The 15,576-nt window shown below is 43.1% G+C and overlaps 1 non-coding gene across 1 annotated transcript; it reads left to right on the top strand.

The window, feature by feature from the left end:
* The first annotated feature begins 9,373 nt into the window (after window positions 1-9,373).
* On the top strand, window positions 9,374-9,566 carry LOC130359828 (U2 spliceosomal RNA). Its single transcript, XR_008890476.1, has one exon. It is a non-coding gene; the product is annotated as a U2 spliceosomal RNA (small nuclear RNA).
* The last annotated feature ends 6,010 nt before the right edge of the window (window positions 9,567-15,576 follow it).

The raw sequence follows: 15,576 nt of genomic DNA, 5'->3' as shown, positions 1-15,576 counted from the left end.
TTCCTTTTTGAAACACAGAGCTCTCTGCTGACATCACGAGCACCGTGCGCTCTGCTGACATCTCTGTCCATTTTAGGAACTGTCCAGAGCAGCATATGTTTGCTATGGGGATTTCCTTTCACTCTGGACAGTTCCTAAAATGGACAGAGATGTCAGCAGAGAGCACTGTGCTCGTGATGTCAGCAGAAAGCTCTGTGTTTCAAACGGAAAATAATTTCCACTGTAGTATTCAGCAGCTAATAAGTACAGGAAGGATTAAGATTTTTTTTTTTTTTTTTATAGAAGTCATTTACAAATCTGTTTAACTTTGTGGCACCAGTTTTTCACCGGAGTACCCCTTTAATATTCAGTGGTTATGATTTTGTGAGCGTTCTTAAAGAAGCAAATTGTGTTTTATTTTTTTGTCTGTATAATGCAGCACAGGTTATTATGAGACAATAATGTAGAACAGTGGTCTTCAACCTGCGGACCTCCAGATGTTGCAAAACTACAACTCCCAGCATGCACGGACAGCCGTTGGCTGTCCGTGCATGCTGGGAGTTGTAGTTTTGCAACATCTGGAGGTCCGCAGGTTGAAGACCACTGATGTAGAACTTCTTGTACATGATTTTTGCCTACCTGTTTTTGCAGATGTGGCAGGCATGGGATAGGATCCATTTGGGATAGGCTCCATGGGAGAGATTTATCATTGATGGTGTGTGTTAGAAATCTTTTAAACCCTGTTAGTGGCTTCTATTTTAAGCACTGCGCAAAGTTTTACAGCGCAAACAAACAAAGTGCAGTTAAAGGGGTACTCCGGTGGAAAAGTTTTTTTTTTTTTTAAATCAACTGGTGCCAGAAAGTTAAACAGATTTGTAAATGACTTCTATTAAAAAATCTTAATCCTTCCAGTACTTATTAGCTGCTGAATACTACAGGGGAAATTATTTTCTTTTTGGATCACAGAGCTCTCTGCTGACATCACGATCACAGTGCTCTCTGCTGACATCTCTGTCCATTTTAGGAACTGTCCAGAGCATCATATGTTTTCTATGGGGATTTTCTCCTTCTCTGGACAGTTCTTAAAATGGGCAGAGATGTGAGAAGAGAGCTCTGTGGGTAATGATGTCAGCAGAGAGCTCTGTGTACCAAAAAGAAAATAATTTCCTCTGTAGTATTCAGCAGCTAATAAGTACTGGATGGATTAAGATTTTTTTTAAATAGAAGTAATTTACAAATCTAGTTGTTTCCGGCTCCAGTGACGTCACTATGGAGTGTGCTGAGGACCATAAAGCAATCCAACGCGTTTCTGATACATCGGTCTGCTTCATCGGGGGAAGCCGGAACCTGGAGCCGGAAACAACTGGCAAAAAAACTTTCAAGCTGGAGACGCTGCGGTAGAGACACCACCGGCCGGGGTGCACTCCCGCAATCTCCCCACTTTCTCTCTGTGCCTCTTACTAAGGTGAACACAGCGGAACTACAGGACGTATCCATCACGCTATAGCCACTACAGGACGGGACACGGACACCGATGTGGTGCATCGTGTAAAATGATAGTGGCTTAGCTTACTGTATACTGCTGCACATGCCATTGAATTGAGTTAAAGGACATCTGCAGCGTGATTAACACTTATCCCCCCACAGGATAGGGGATAAGTGTTTGATCGCGGGGGGTCCAACCGCTGGGACCCCCTGTGATCTCCTGTACGGGCCGTAGCTGTCCCATGCAGGGGGCGATCCGGCCGCAGCATGACGTTGCAGCCGACACGCCTCCTCCATACATCTCTATGGGAGAGGCGAGGAGGCAGCCTTCGTGCCTCCCCCATAGAACTGTATGGGGACGGGAGGAGACGGGGCGTCAACGTCGACCTCTAGGTTGACGCTACGCGCCTTAGCGCTCACCATGAGCGCTAATGCCGGCGCCCCGTTAGGGAGATCTCCGGGGGTCCCAGCGGTCAGACCCCCCGCGATCAAACACTTATCCCCTATCCTGTGGATAGGGGATAAGTGTCATACCGCTGCAGTCGTCCTTTAAGATATCACGCGCCGCATACACAGGGCTCCGCTGTAAACTTTAAACGGGACTCTGTGTGTATATTCCAGTTTATGCTGCGTCTAGAAATATAACAATTGAAACCTACAGTTTTTTTTACCTTGTAGGTTCAGGCAGCCTATCCCTACGCCTATTATACAGCAGCATACCGTGCACTTTATATGCCAGCTCTGCATTTATAATCATTATATAGGGGGAGATTTATCAAAACCTGTCCAGAGGAAAAGTTGCCCAGTTGCCCATAGCAACCAATCAGATCGCTGCTTTCATTTTCAACAAGGCCTCTGCAAAATGAAAGAAGCGATCTGATTGGTTGCTATGGGCAACTGGGCAACTTTTCCTATGGACAGGTTTTGATAAATCTCCGCCATAGTATATGCATATGTTTTAATTAACCCCTGTTTTCAGACTATATGGTCATTTCATATATACTTTTTCAGAAAGAGATCAAGATTTACATGCACCTTCTCTCCCCTTCTTGTTACACAGCTCAATATCCCTCTCAGGTGCGTTTTCATTGATACTTTATTTGCACCATAGGTTATAACCTCAACTATGAGAGACCGAATGAGAAAATCATCCATAAAATCACATTGTCTGATTTTTAAAGAATTTATTTGAAAATTATGGTGGAAAATAAGTATTTGGTCAATAAGAAAAGTTCATCTCAATACTTTGTTATATCCCCTTTGTTGGCAATGACAGAGGTCAAACGTTTTCTGTAAGTCTTCTCTAGTGTTGAGCGCGAATATTCGAAATGCTGTGTACTGGGTAAAAGAAAAAGTGATCATCCCTCCCGCCTTCCAGCTTGTGGTCCAAAGAAGGCTCCAATATTATTTAGTGTGTGAGTCGGTGTGGAGCGCAAATATTTTGTATATATGGGAATATTCACGAATATCGAAACTTCCAGAGGACACTGATATCTCCCTTCTTTTAGCTTGTGGGCCAATCAAATTATATAGTGAATTGATAGTGTTATATAGGGTAGATTAGTTTAGCGCATAGGTTCTAGTGTAGGGTATAGTGTTAGCTAGTTGAAAGATATAATCGCACATGCGCACTATACAAATTTCGTTACGATTTTTGCATGGAAAAACATATGAACATAGGGAATATGCGAATTTCGTGAACATTGGACAAATATTTGTCCATATATTCGCGAAATATTGTGAATTCGAATATGGCCCCTGCCACTCATCACTAGTCACACACTGTTTCTGGTATTTTGGCCCATTCCTCCACGAAGATCTCCTCTAGAGCAGTGATGTTTTGGGACTGTCGCTGGGCAACACGGACTCCAAAGGTTTTCTATAGGGGTTGAGATCTGGCGACTGGCTAGGCCACTCCAGGACCTTGAAATGCTTCTTACGAAGCCACTCCTTCGTTGCCCGGCAGTGTGTTTGGGATCATTGTCATTCTGAAAGACCCAGCCACGTTTCATCTTCAATGCCCTTGCTGATGGAAGGTTTTCACTTAAAATCTCACTATACATGGCCCCATTCATTCTTTCCTTTTACAAGGATCAGTCATCCTGGTCCCTTGGCAGAAAAACAGCCCCAAAGCATGATGTTTCCACCCCCATGCTTCACAGTAGGTATGGTGTTTTTTGGATGCACCCCAGAAATCTTCCTCCTCCAAACACTACAAGTTGAGTTTTTACCAAAAAGTTCTACTTTGGTTTCATCTGACCATATGACATTCTCCCAATCATCTTCTGGATCATCCAAATGCTCTCTAGCAAACTTCAGACAGGCCCGGACATGTACTGGCTTAAGCAGGGGAACACGTCTGGCACTGCATGATTTGAGTCCCTTGCGTCGTAGTGTGTTACTGTTGGTAGCCTTTGTTACTTTGATCCCAGCTCTCTGCAGGTCATTCACTAGGTCCCCATGTGTGGTTCTGGGATTTTTGCTCACCGTTCTTGTGATCATTTTGACACCACAGGGTGAGATCTTGCGTGGAGCCCCAGATCAAGGGAGATTATCAGTGGTCTTGTATGTCTTTCATATGATTGCTAATAAGTGCACCCACAGTTGATTTCTTCACACAAAGCTGCTTGCCTATTGCAGATTCCCAGCCTGATGCAGGTCTACAATTTTGTTTCTGGTGTCCCTCGACAGCTCTTTGGTCTTGGCCATAGTGGAGTTTGGAGTGTGATTGTTTGAGGTTGTGGACAGGTGTCTTTTATACTAATAACAAGTTCAAACAGGAGCCATTAATACAGGTAACGAGAAGGACAGAGGAGACTCTTAAAGAAGAAGTTACAGGTCTGTGAGAGCCAGAAATCTTGCTTGTTTGTCGGTGACCAAATAATTATTTTACCGAGGAATTTACCAATTAATTCATTTGAAATCCTACAATTTGATTTCATGTATTCTTTCCCCCCATTCTGTCTCTCGTAGTAGAGGTATATCTATAATGAAAATTACAGGCCTCTCTCATATTTTTAAGTGGGAGAACTTGCACAATTGGTGACTGACTAAATACTTTTTTTCCCTACTGTATGAACATTTAACATCTTTAGGCTATGTTCACATGTTGGATTTTTTACTGCATTTTAGCAGTTTTTGCAGCAATTTAGCAAAAAACTATTGTAGTACAATGCCCCTGATTTACTATTGAAAACCTTACTGCTTTTTTTTGGGGTTGTGCGCCAAAATGTTGCACAGTTCGCCACAAATTGTGTCTGCTCTAGATTTTTTGGTGTCTTTTGCCAAAAGAAACATTACAATCGCGAAAAAAGGGGTGTGGACGGTCGGAAAAGGGGAGCAGTCGGATGAAAAACTTTCCCAACTTGCAAGTCTTTGAATCTTCATAGTAAATAGAGAGAAATCCTATATGTCTGAATTTTTGTTTTACACTAGTAAAAATCCAACACTCTTAGTAAATCAGGACTTATATCTTAAATTCTTGCCATGATTTGGGAAAGTCACAGCAAAAAAAAAAAACAGAAAAAAGCCGCAACTATTGTATACCCTGATCTATAGAGATAGCAGCAGTATACAGATAGAGCTGGAGGGGAGGAGTATAACTACTATATATTCCGATCCCATAGAGATAGCTGCAGCAGTATACAGATAGAGCCGGAGTGGAAATATATAACTACTACATATTCTGATCTCATAGAGATAGCAGTAACATACAGATAGAGGTGGTGGAGACGTGTATAACTAGAATATACCCTGCTCCCATAGAAATAGCAGCAGAAGTATACAGATAGAGCTGGAGGGGAGGTGCATAACTACTATATATCCTGCTCCCATAGAGATAGCAGCAGCAGTATACAGATAGAGGGGGAGGGCAGGTGTGTACCTAGTATATAGATCCTGACCCTATACAGATAGCAGTAGCAGTATACAGATAGAGCTGGAGGAGAGGTGTATAACTGCTATGTATCCTGATACCATAGAGACAGCAGCAGTATACAGATAGAGCTGGAGGGGAGTTATATAACTGCTATATATCCTGATCCCATAGAGTTAGCAGCAGCAGCAGTATACAGCTACAGCTGGAGGGTAGGTGTGTAACTACAATGGATCCTGACCTCATACAGATAGCAGCAGCAGTATAAAGATAGAGCTGAAGGGGAGGGGTATGACTTCTCTATATTCTGATCCCATAGAGATAGCAGCAGAAGTATACAGACAGAGCTGGAGGGGAGGTGTATAACTTCTAAATTTCCTGATTGAATAGAGTTAGCAACAGCAGTATACAGCTAGAGCTGGAGGGGAGGTGTGTAACTACTATAGATCCTGACCCCACACAGATAGCAGTAGCAGTATACAGATAGAGCTGGAGGGGTATAACTACTATATATTTCCTGATCCCATAGAGATAGCAGCAGCAGTAGACAGATAGAGCTGGAGGGGAGTTATATAACTGCTATATATCCTGATCCCATAGAGCTAGCAGCAGCAGTATACAGCTAGAGCTGGAGGGCCGGTGTGTAACTACTAAAGATCCTGGAAAATAGAAGAATGTCCAGCACAAAAGCACGATGCAAGATGATAATTTATTGTGAATTCACACAGCAAATAGCAACACGGATCATGGAGTAAGGTGACGCGTTTCAGCAACCTTAGTCGCCTTAGTCATACCAAGGTATACTCGGATCCATCTGGCCCTTATAATGGCCAGCACCGCCCTCCCCCACCAGGTGAAAACACCTGAGTGGACCAGGGCGGCGCATATCCATACACAAGGACCAGACTGACGCCTCTGTTCACACTAGACAAAGAAGAACACTATAAACAAGGTTGATCACAAATAAAAACTAACTGTGGGAAATCACAGACAGACCAAAATACAATTAATATACCAAGGGATAAAGAATGACAAGCTTGTGTAAAAAACATAATAATAAATCAATGACTTAAAATTACACAGTAATATACATTGTCAGTCACACCCTTTATGTGTTCAAGTTTATCAATGCTGGACACAGTATAGAACCGATACCAGCATTAATAAAACATTATGGCAAGTCACCAAATACTTATAAATGATGTTAGTGTATTAGAAAAGAGGAGGGACTTGACACAAATAGGCTGGTAAGAATACTAAAAATTGTATGAATTAATTAAAAACTAATCCCGTGGATTTGGCCCACATCCAAAAAAGATAAATAAAAGAAAAATTCATGAGCTGATATTGATCTAAATGTAGATAGTAACAATCGGTATGAACGGGTGTGGGACAATCCATTAAAAAATATTTAGGTTCTATAGAAAAACATAATGGAGGAAAAGGCGAGGGCCAATAATCCAAAGTCTATATATCACAAAACCACATGTTATTAGATATGATACATTTATAATATTAAATTAAAAAACATATGTTGTGGTAGATATAAAACTAAGGAATATACCAACTAAGAGGACGAGAGGACTATTAGCTATAGAGAACTACATTTTTAAGCCTAATATGTAGGGGGGAACATCAGAGATTGCTATATTATATAATATAAGGAGCAGTAACGTCCTTATGTGTATAGGTTTAGCAAGGGGATAAGAACGGGGGCAGGACATCAAGTAACAAATTCAAAAATAAGATGAACTGTTAATACTTATGCCTTATCATGTATGAATCTAATAGTATAACATAGTGTCCTGCCTTTTGTTCAGACCCCTCGGAGACCTAGTATCAAGTTTTAAAATCCAAAAGACCTCGCGGTCAAGTAACTTTTTTCTATGGTCTCCGCCGCGCAAAGGCAGAGTAACTTTTTCTATGCCCTGAACATATAGGCTGCGAATTGACCCAGAGTGTTTCTCTGCACAGTGTCGGCTCACCATGGGGGATGTCCGACAGGTGCCTCCGAATTCTCACTTTCAGGGCACCCGTCGTGCACCCCACATATTGGATGTTACACTCCCGGCACGTGATGAGATATATGACATGGTGCGTATTGCAATTGACAAATTGTGTCATATTAAATTGCTCTCCATTGGATGCTGACACAAAGCTCGTGCTGTTGAACTACTAAAGATCCTGACCCCATACAGATAGCAGTAGCAGTAAAAAGATAGAGCTGAAGGGGAGGGGTATGACTTCTCTATATTCTGATCCCATAGAGATAGCAGCAGCAGCAGTATACAGACAGAGTTGGAGGGAAGGGGTATAAATACTATATATCCTTATCTCATAAAGATAGAGCTGGAGGGGGTGGGGTATAACTACTATATATCCTGATCCTATAGAGAGAGCAGCAGCAGTATACAGATAGAGCTGGAGGGGAGGTGTATAACTACTATATATCCCGATCCCATAGAGATAGCAGCAGCAGTATACAGACAGAGCTGGAGGGGAAGTGTTTAACTACTACATATCCTGATCCCATAGAGAGAGCAGCAGCAGTATACAGATAGAGCTGGAGGGGAGGTGTTTAACTACTATATATCCCGATCCCATAGAGATAGCAGCAGCAGCATACAGACAGAGCTGGAGGGGAAGTGTTTAACTACTACATATCCTGATCCCATAGAGATAGAAGCAGTATACAGATAGAGCTGGAGGGGAGGTGTTTAACTACTATATATCCTGATCCCATAGAGATAGCAGCAGTATACAGATAGAACTGGAGGGGAGGTGTTTAACTACTATATATCCTGATCCCATAGAGATAGCAGCAGTATACAGATAGAACTGGAGGGGAGGTGTTTAACTACTACATATCCTGATCCCATAGAGATAGCAGCAGTATACATTATTCAGCTGATGGGCATAGGTCCTCGGCATCAGACCTCCCAACGATTATTGATGTCCTATCCTAAGGACAAGAAAACTCTCTAATGTTTTATCTGCCGTTTCAATAGTGCAAACCAAAACAAGAAAAATAATGGAGTCCCTGAATAAACCATAAAAATATATTATTTTATTGATATACGTTAAAATAACACACTAAAAAAGGAAGAGACAGCATCAAAAATACAGCATCATCACAAATGTTTGGGAAATAAACTAATACACTCTGCACTTTAGTGGGTATTGTATAATAAATATCATGTACTGGGGTAAATTGCACTTTATTTTGCTTAGTGGCACTTTATACATGTGACACTTTATTCTACTGTGTACTGATGACTACATATGTTTAGTGTTGAGCGCGAATATTTGAAAAATGCAAAATTTTACCACGAATTTCGGCACTTCGCGATTTTGCGAATATTTTGAATATAGTGACATATATTCATAATGACGAATATATGCAAATATGCAAATATTCACGGATATTGGCACTTCCAGTCAGAAGACACTGTTCCTCCCTTCTTTTAGGTGAAAGATATAATTGCGCAGTCGCAATATACGAATTTCGCATTTTCGCATGAAATAAAAAGAGAACGAACATAGCGAATTTCACAAACATAGGTCTACATATTCACAAAATATTGTGAATTTGAATATGGCCCGTGCCACTCATCACTACTTATGTTATATCACGTGCCATCTTGCTGCCCTTCCATACATCACTATAGATTTATGTAATTACGACCCACGCACCATTATCTATTTCCCAAGCATTTGTGCAGGTGATGACGCTGTATTTTCGATACTGTCTCTCCCTTTTTTGTTGTGTTATTTTAACTTATGTCAAAAAAATTATATATTTTTATGGTTTATTGAGTGACTCCATTATTTTTCTTGTTTTGGTTTGTTTGGTTGTTGGAGCTCACACAGTACTATGCCCATATATACGGGGGTCAATATTACTATTGGTACTTCATTACGCACTTGCATTACCTTATAATATACCCCTGAGGTAAGTGTTCTTGTATTTTGGGTTAATGTCTTCAATAGTGATAGATTCTAAAACAATTCTACAAGGCTAGCATTGAAAGTCCAATCGCTTCTCGGCCTTTTGGCTAAGATCAAGTGTAGTATCTGTTCTTATCAGTGGTTTAGTCTCTGCCATTGATGTAGGATGGATGCTGCATGGAGGAGCAGGTGTACCGGGGCGTTCCGGGGCTGGTGCCACACAACCAGCTCAACGGCTGTCCTGATGTGACCTGTTTCCTCCGGGTCTCGCCATGAGGTAGAGGGGTGTAGAGCCGAGGTACTTCTGTGCCTCGGGGAGTGGTGACCCTGAGGTGCCGAAACTCACTGGGTGTTATAACTCACTGAGTTAAAGCTCTGCACCATTACTCTTCACCTTTGGCACTCACCCTTGGTATCCCGCCATTCTGGCTAGGATCCGGGAAATTTTTATAGATCCGGCTGGATGACCGGGCAGTATATCTGTACTTATCCACTTATTTATTTTTTGTGTTTTGTCACTGTGCCACTTTTACATGTTGTTTTGTACACAGGATTGGCAGCATGCGGTAGCCCTTCTGGGTGTCCCTCCTGGCGGTTTAGAGGAGGTGTGTGTGGCCATTAGGTTCCTCACCTCCCTGCAACCCCTGGGCATCTTGGCTTTGGTCAAGATGCTATCAGTATACGACTCCTCGGCTGATACCTTGGTTAACGCCTAGGTTGAAGCCAGGTGCATTTTCGGCCCCTTAGTAGCTTTGGCGAAAAGGGGCATCGAACCTGGATCCTTGCAGGTGCCTTTTGGCCCGGAGGTGAAGGGTAGGTTTGTTGGGGGGCCTCTCTCCTGTTGGATAAGGGCTTAGCGATAGACTGCATCTTTTGTGCATGTTTTTTTAGTGTCACACGTTTGCACTTTTTCTTGCACTTTGGGTGATAGAGAGCACTTGCCTCGGCTCTTAAAAAAAAAAAATAATAATAATAATTGAAAGTCCAACCATAAAATGGCTACCGACGGCTTTATTTCCTTAAAGGGGTACTCCACTGCTCAGCGTTTGGAACGAACTATTCCGAACGCTGGAGCCGGCGCCGGGAGCTCGTGACGTCATAGCTCCACCCCCTCATGATGTCATGCCCCGTCCCCTCAATGCATGTCTATGGGAGGGGGCGTGACGGCTGTCACGCCCCCTCCCATAGACTTACATTGAGGGGGCGGGGCGTGACATCAGGAGGGGGTGGGGCTATGATGTCACGAGCTCCCGGCACCAGCTCCAGCGATTGGAACAGTTTGTTCCAAACGCTGAGCAGCGGAGTACCCCTTTAAATATGAAGGATGACTGATTTATTTCTATTAAGATTTGAGAGTCCCTTGAAGAATTTCAAAACAACTCTTGGTCACAATAAAAATGACAAAAAGCAGTCATATTTTTAATGGATCTGAACATAATTCTGAATTATTTTATTCAATTCACATTAAGTTACAATCATTCGCCATCTCATTGATTATAGTTCACATAAAGAAATTATTTTATATATATATATATATATATATATATATATATATATATATATATAACAGTAATATGTGGTACCTCTAATCTCAGGATACAGCTGGACAATGAGGTCTATTGGCAACACTATATGGATGATACTGAGCAGCATACAGAAAATTTGACCAGCAGGTATCCGGTCATGGCTGAATTATAGAAAGGGAAAAGTGGAAAACTTCCTGGGACCTTCTCTATGCAATCCATGTGCAGGACTGGATCAAGAGGCCAGATAGTGGACCTCAACCATAGAGACACAATAGTAGACCTCAACCATAGAGACCCGATAGTGGACCTCAACCATAGAGACCGGATGGTGGACCTCAACCATAGAGACCCGATAGTAGACCTCAACCATAGAGACCGGATGGTGGACCTCAACCATAGAGACCCGATAGTAGACTTCAACCATAGAGACCCGATAGTAGACCTCAACCATAGAGACCGGATGGTGGACCTCAACCATAGAGACACAATAGTAGACCTCAACCATAGAGACCCGATAGTGGACCTCAACCATAGAGACCGGATGGTGGACCTCAACCATAGAGACCGGATGGTGGACCTCAACCATAGAGACCCGATAGTAGACTTCAACCATAGAGACCCGATAGTAGACCTCAACCATAGAGACCGGATGGTGGACCTCAACCATCGAGACCCGATAGTAGACCTCAACCATAGAAACCGGATGGTGGACCTCAACCATAGAGACCCGATAGTAGACTTCAACCATAGAGACCAGATAGTAGACCTCAACCATAGAGACCCGATAGTGGACCTCAACCATAGAGACCGGATGGTGGACCTCAACCATAGAGACCCGATAGTAGACTTCAACCATAGAGACCAGATAGTAGACCTCAACCATAGAGACCCGATAGTAGACTTCAACCATAGAGACACGATAGTAGAGCTCAACCATAGAGACCCGATAGTGGACCTCAACCATAGAGACACGATAGTAGACCTCAACCATAGAGACCCGATAGTAGACCTTAACCATAGAGACCCGATAGTAGACCTCAACCATAGAGACACGATAGTAGACTTTAACTATAGAGACCCGATAGTAGACCTCAACCATAGAGACCCGATAGTAGACCTCAACCATAGAGACCCGATAGTAGACCTCAACCATAGAAACACGATAGTAGACCTCAACCATAGAGACCCGATAGTTGACCTCAACCATAGAGACCGGATGGTGGACCTCAACCATAGAGACCCGATAGTAGACCTCAACCATAGAGACCGGATGGTGGACCTCAACCATAGAGACCAAATAGTAGACTTCAACCATAGAGACCCAATAGTTGACCTCAACCATAGAAACCCGATAGTAGACCTCAACTATAGAGACCCGATAGTTGACCTCAACCATAGAAACCCGATAGTGGACCTCAACCATAGCGACACAATAATGGACCTCAACCATACAGACCGGATAGTGGACCTCAACCATAGAGATCGGATGGTGGACCTTAACCATAGAGACCGGATAGCGAACCTCAACCGTAGAGACCAATGAGGCAAACTTCCATGTCACTTTGAATCATGATAAAATTATTTGGGGGCACCATAGTGATGATATCCCAGGCACTGGAATTAGGTTATCGCCTAATGGCTGGACACCTTGTCAATTGCCACCATCTGTCTCCAGCAATTTTTAGTAAAACTAAATCTCAGATCTCCAAAGTATCACCCAAAGTAGTACAAACAGTATGATAATGTCAAATGTAAACATTGTTTTCATGAGATGAGTCCGTACTCATATTTTTTCCCCTGGAGCCTCCACAGTCCTTGATCTGGTGTGGTCCAAGGTGTTCCTTCCTTGAACAATATATGTCAGGTAGACGTTGACTTTATCATTTCGAGGTGAATCTGAAATAGCTCATTTGATTGTTATGTACTGAACGTCTAACACTAGAGATCATTCTTGCACAGTTGGTGTACCTCTTTATGTCTTGATATGAACCTTCAGCAAAATATTTGTACTCCACGTGTTATAAAACATTTACATTCACTGTCTGTATTTCGATAAAGAAAGAAACGCTTTTAGAAACTTTTAGACAAGTTTAGAAATTTCTAGGACAGGACAGAGAAGAACATTGGTTTAATCCATGAGCGAGCATTTAAATAAAAAATATTGGTAGGATCAATGATGGAACCTCCAACCCAACATTAGTAGTTTCATGAGCTATGAGCATATAAGTTGGCTCCATAAGTTGGCGGGAACACTAAACTAAGATAACAGTAGTAGGGTTCATGAGCTGTAACCTCAAGCAAAGATAGTAATAGTTGGATCCATGAGCTAAAGCCTTATCCTATTTGAAGGGGTACTCCTGCCCTAAGTCCTCTTATCCCCTATCCGCCGCTAGGGACCTCCGCAATCTAGCATGCAGCACCCACCGGTGAGCACTTGTGGAAGCGCTGGAGGCTCCAAGTCTTATGCCTCCCAACTACGGGGACGGAGTATCGTGACGTCACGACTCCGCCCCAGTGTGACGTCCCCGCCCCCTCAATGCAAGGCCATTATGCCCCCTCCCATAGACTTGCATTCAGGGGGCGGGGCATGACGTCACACAGGGGCAGTGTCGTGACATCACGATACTCCGTCCCCTTGGCCTGGAGGCATGAGATTTGGATCCTCCAGCGCTTCCTGAAGTGCTCACAGGTGGGTGCTGCATGCTAGATTGCCGGGGTCCCCAGCAACGGGCCCCCCGCGATCAGACATCTCATCCCCTATCCTTTGGAAAGGTGATAAGATGTCTAAGGGTGGAGTACCCCTTTAAGCCACCAGGGTCACCCCCAGGGGCTTCTCCCTGCCCAACTACACTCGAGCGTTGGCCATCTTCCAAATAGGGACATTCAAGTCTGATAGGGCAGGGAGGAGAAGCCATTGTTCCTCACTGGTTTTAAAGCTTCATCATTTCACAGTAAATTATAGTTAATTCTAATAATAATAATATGAACAATAATAATGATAATTCTTTATGTAGAACACACAGATTCCGCAGGGTAAAAAGGAAGTCTGTCTCTGTTTTATGCTGCCAATGGTTTGGACAGAGGGAAATTTCTGATCACTTCCTTTTAATGGGGAAAGCTTTGTTTTTAGTTTTATTAGATGTGGTTCCCATTTACTATGTATATATCACTTCTCTGTTTACTGAGTCAGCCATGTGATGTTTTTAAATCTACTGAATAATATATATATAGATAGATATACAGTGGTCCCTCAACATATGATATTAATTGGTTCCAGGAGAACCATCATATGTTGAAACCATCATATGTCGAGTACATATGTCTATGTAAAAATGGTAATTGGTTCTGGGGCCTTGGAACCATTGTATGTTGAATACATATCTCTATGGGAAACTGCTAATTGGTTCTGGGATGACCATTGTATGTGGAGTGTATGGGGAGTGTTTAACAAACCAGGGTGCCTCCAGCTGTTGCACAACTACAACTCCCAGCATGCATGTACAGCCATTGACTGTCTGGGCATGCTGGGAGTTATAGTTTTGCAACAGCTGGAGGCACACTGATAGGGAAACATTGATGTATGGGGTGTATTGTGTGTATATGTATTGTATGTGATGTGTGACATCGCATACAGTACTGTACAGTTCTTTAAATACCTTCAGGGGGGACAGAATGTCCTCCATTACGATCCTGCCGACTACAGCTCTATAGGAAAGGAAGGGGAGGGCAGCCAGCAGCTCATTGGATGCCTGCAGCAAGATGCTTCAGGCTATTGGCTATGGCTGCACTGGGGGGCGGGGCTTACACGGAGCTCACAGTGGAAGCCTGCGTGAGTTAGCAGGACAGCATGTGAGTAACAGGAGGCAGAACGGGGCACACGGGGCACATTATACAACTATCTGTCAGTTGCTGAAGTTGTCAGCGCTGTCAGATAGCTGTTTGTACGATGGCCCCGACACACAGCAGCATCATATGTTGATGCTGCCTTCAACATACGATGGGCTCTGAGAGGCCATCATATGTTGAAATGATCATATGTCGGGGCCATCATAAGTCGGGGGTCACTGTATAGGCTTTTTAGTTGCAGGGATACTTTACAATTATAGAGGGAACACCTAGCAGCCCCAAAGGGGGAAAAGTCACAGGGACACCTTGTTTTGGTTATTGGTGAGGGCCTCGAGTTACAGCAACGCTACCCCCACCAAAGGAAACACTAGATGTCTGGGGTGCCGCAGCCGATCCTTTGGATAGGGGATAAGATGTCTTGAGGCGGAGTACCCCTTTAAGTCTTATGTAGGTGTTGAGAGTCGAATGCTCAATGCAAAATTAGAACACAATTTGGTACACTACGGCCTTGTTCTACCTCACCAAGAAAGCTTTTAGAAGGTCCGAGAGATGACCTGCCCTCATTTGTCCATGTACAATCGTTTAATAGTTGATTATTTTAGTTGCAAAACCAGGAACTTGTCATAACCATGGACATCTGTAGAATTTCACCAGGTCCAACAGTAGTGTAGGTCAAGGGAGGCCTTGTCATGTCTGAGGAGGTCATGTCTCACAGTAGACATCTTACAGGAGTATCATGAGTACTGGTAGACCAGAGCGATGGATGATCATTGATGGTAGACTCAGTAGAACAATTACAACACAAGGTGGGAGATTTATCGAAACCCGTCCAGAGGAAAAGTTGCTGAGTTGCCCTTAGCAACCAATCAGATCGCTGCTTTCATTTTTGAAAAGGCCTCTGAAAAATGAAAGCAGCGA

This window comes from Hyla sarda, chromosome 2 (assembly GCF_029499605.1).
Source record: "Hyla sarda isolate aHylSar1 chromosome 2, aHylSar1.hap1, whole genome shotgun sequence".
Lineage (NCBI taxonomy): Eukaryota > Metazoa > Chordata > Amphibia > Anura > Hylidae > Hyla > Hyla sarda.
This window is presented reverse-complemented; position numbering and strand designations above follow the sequence as displayed.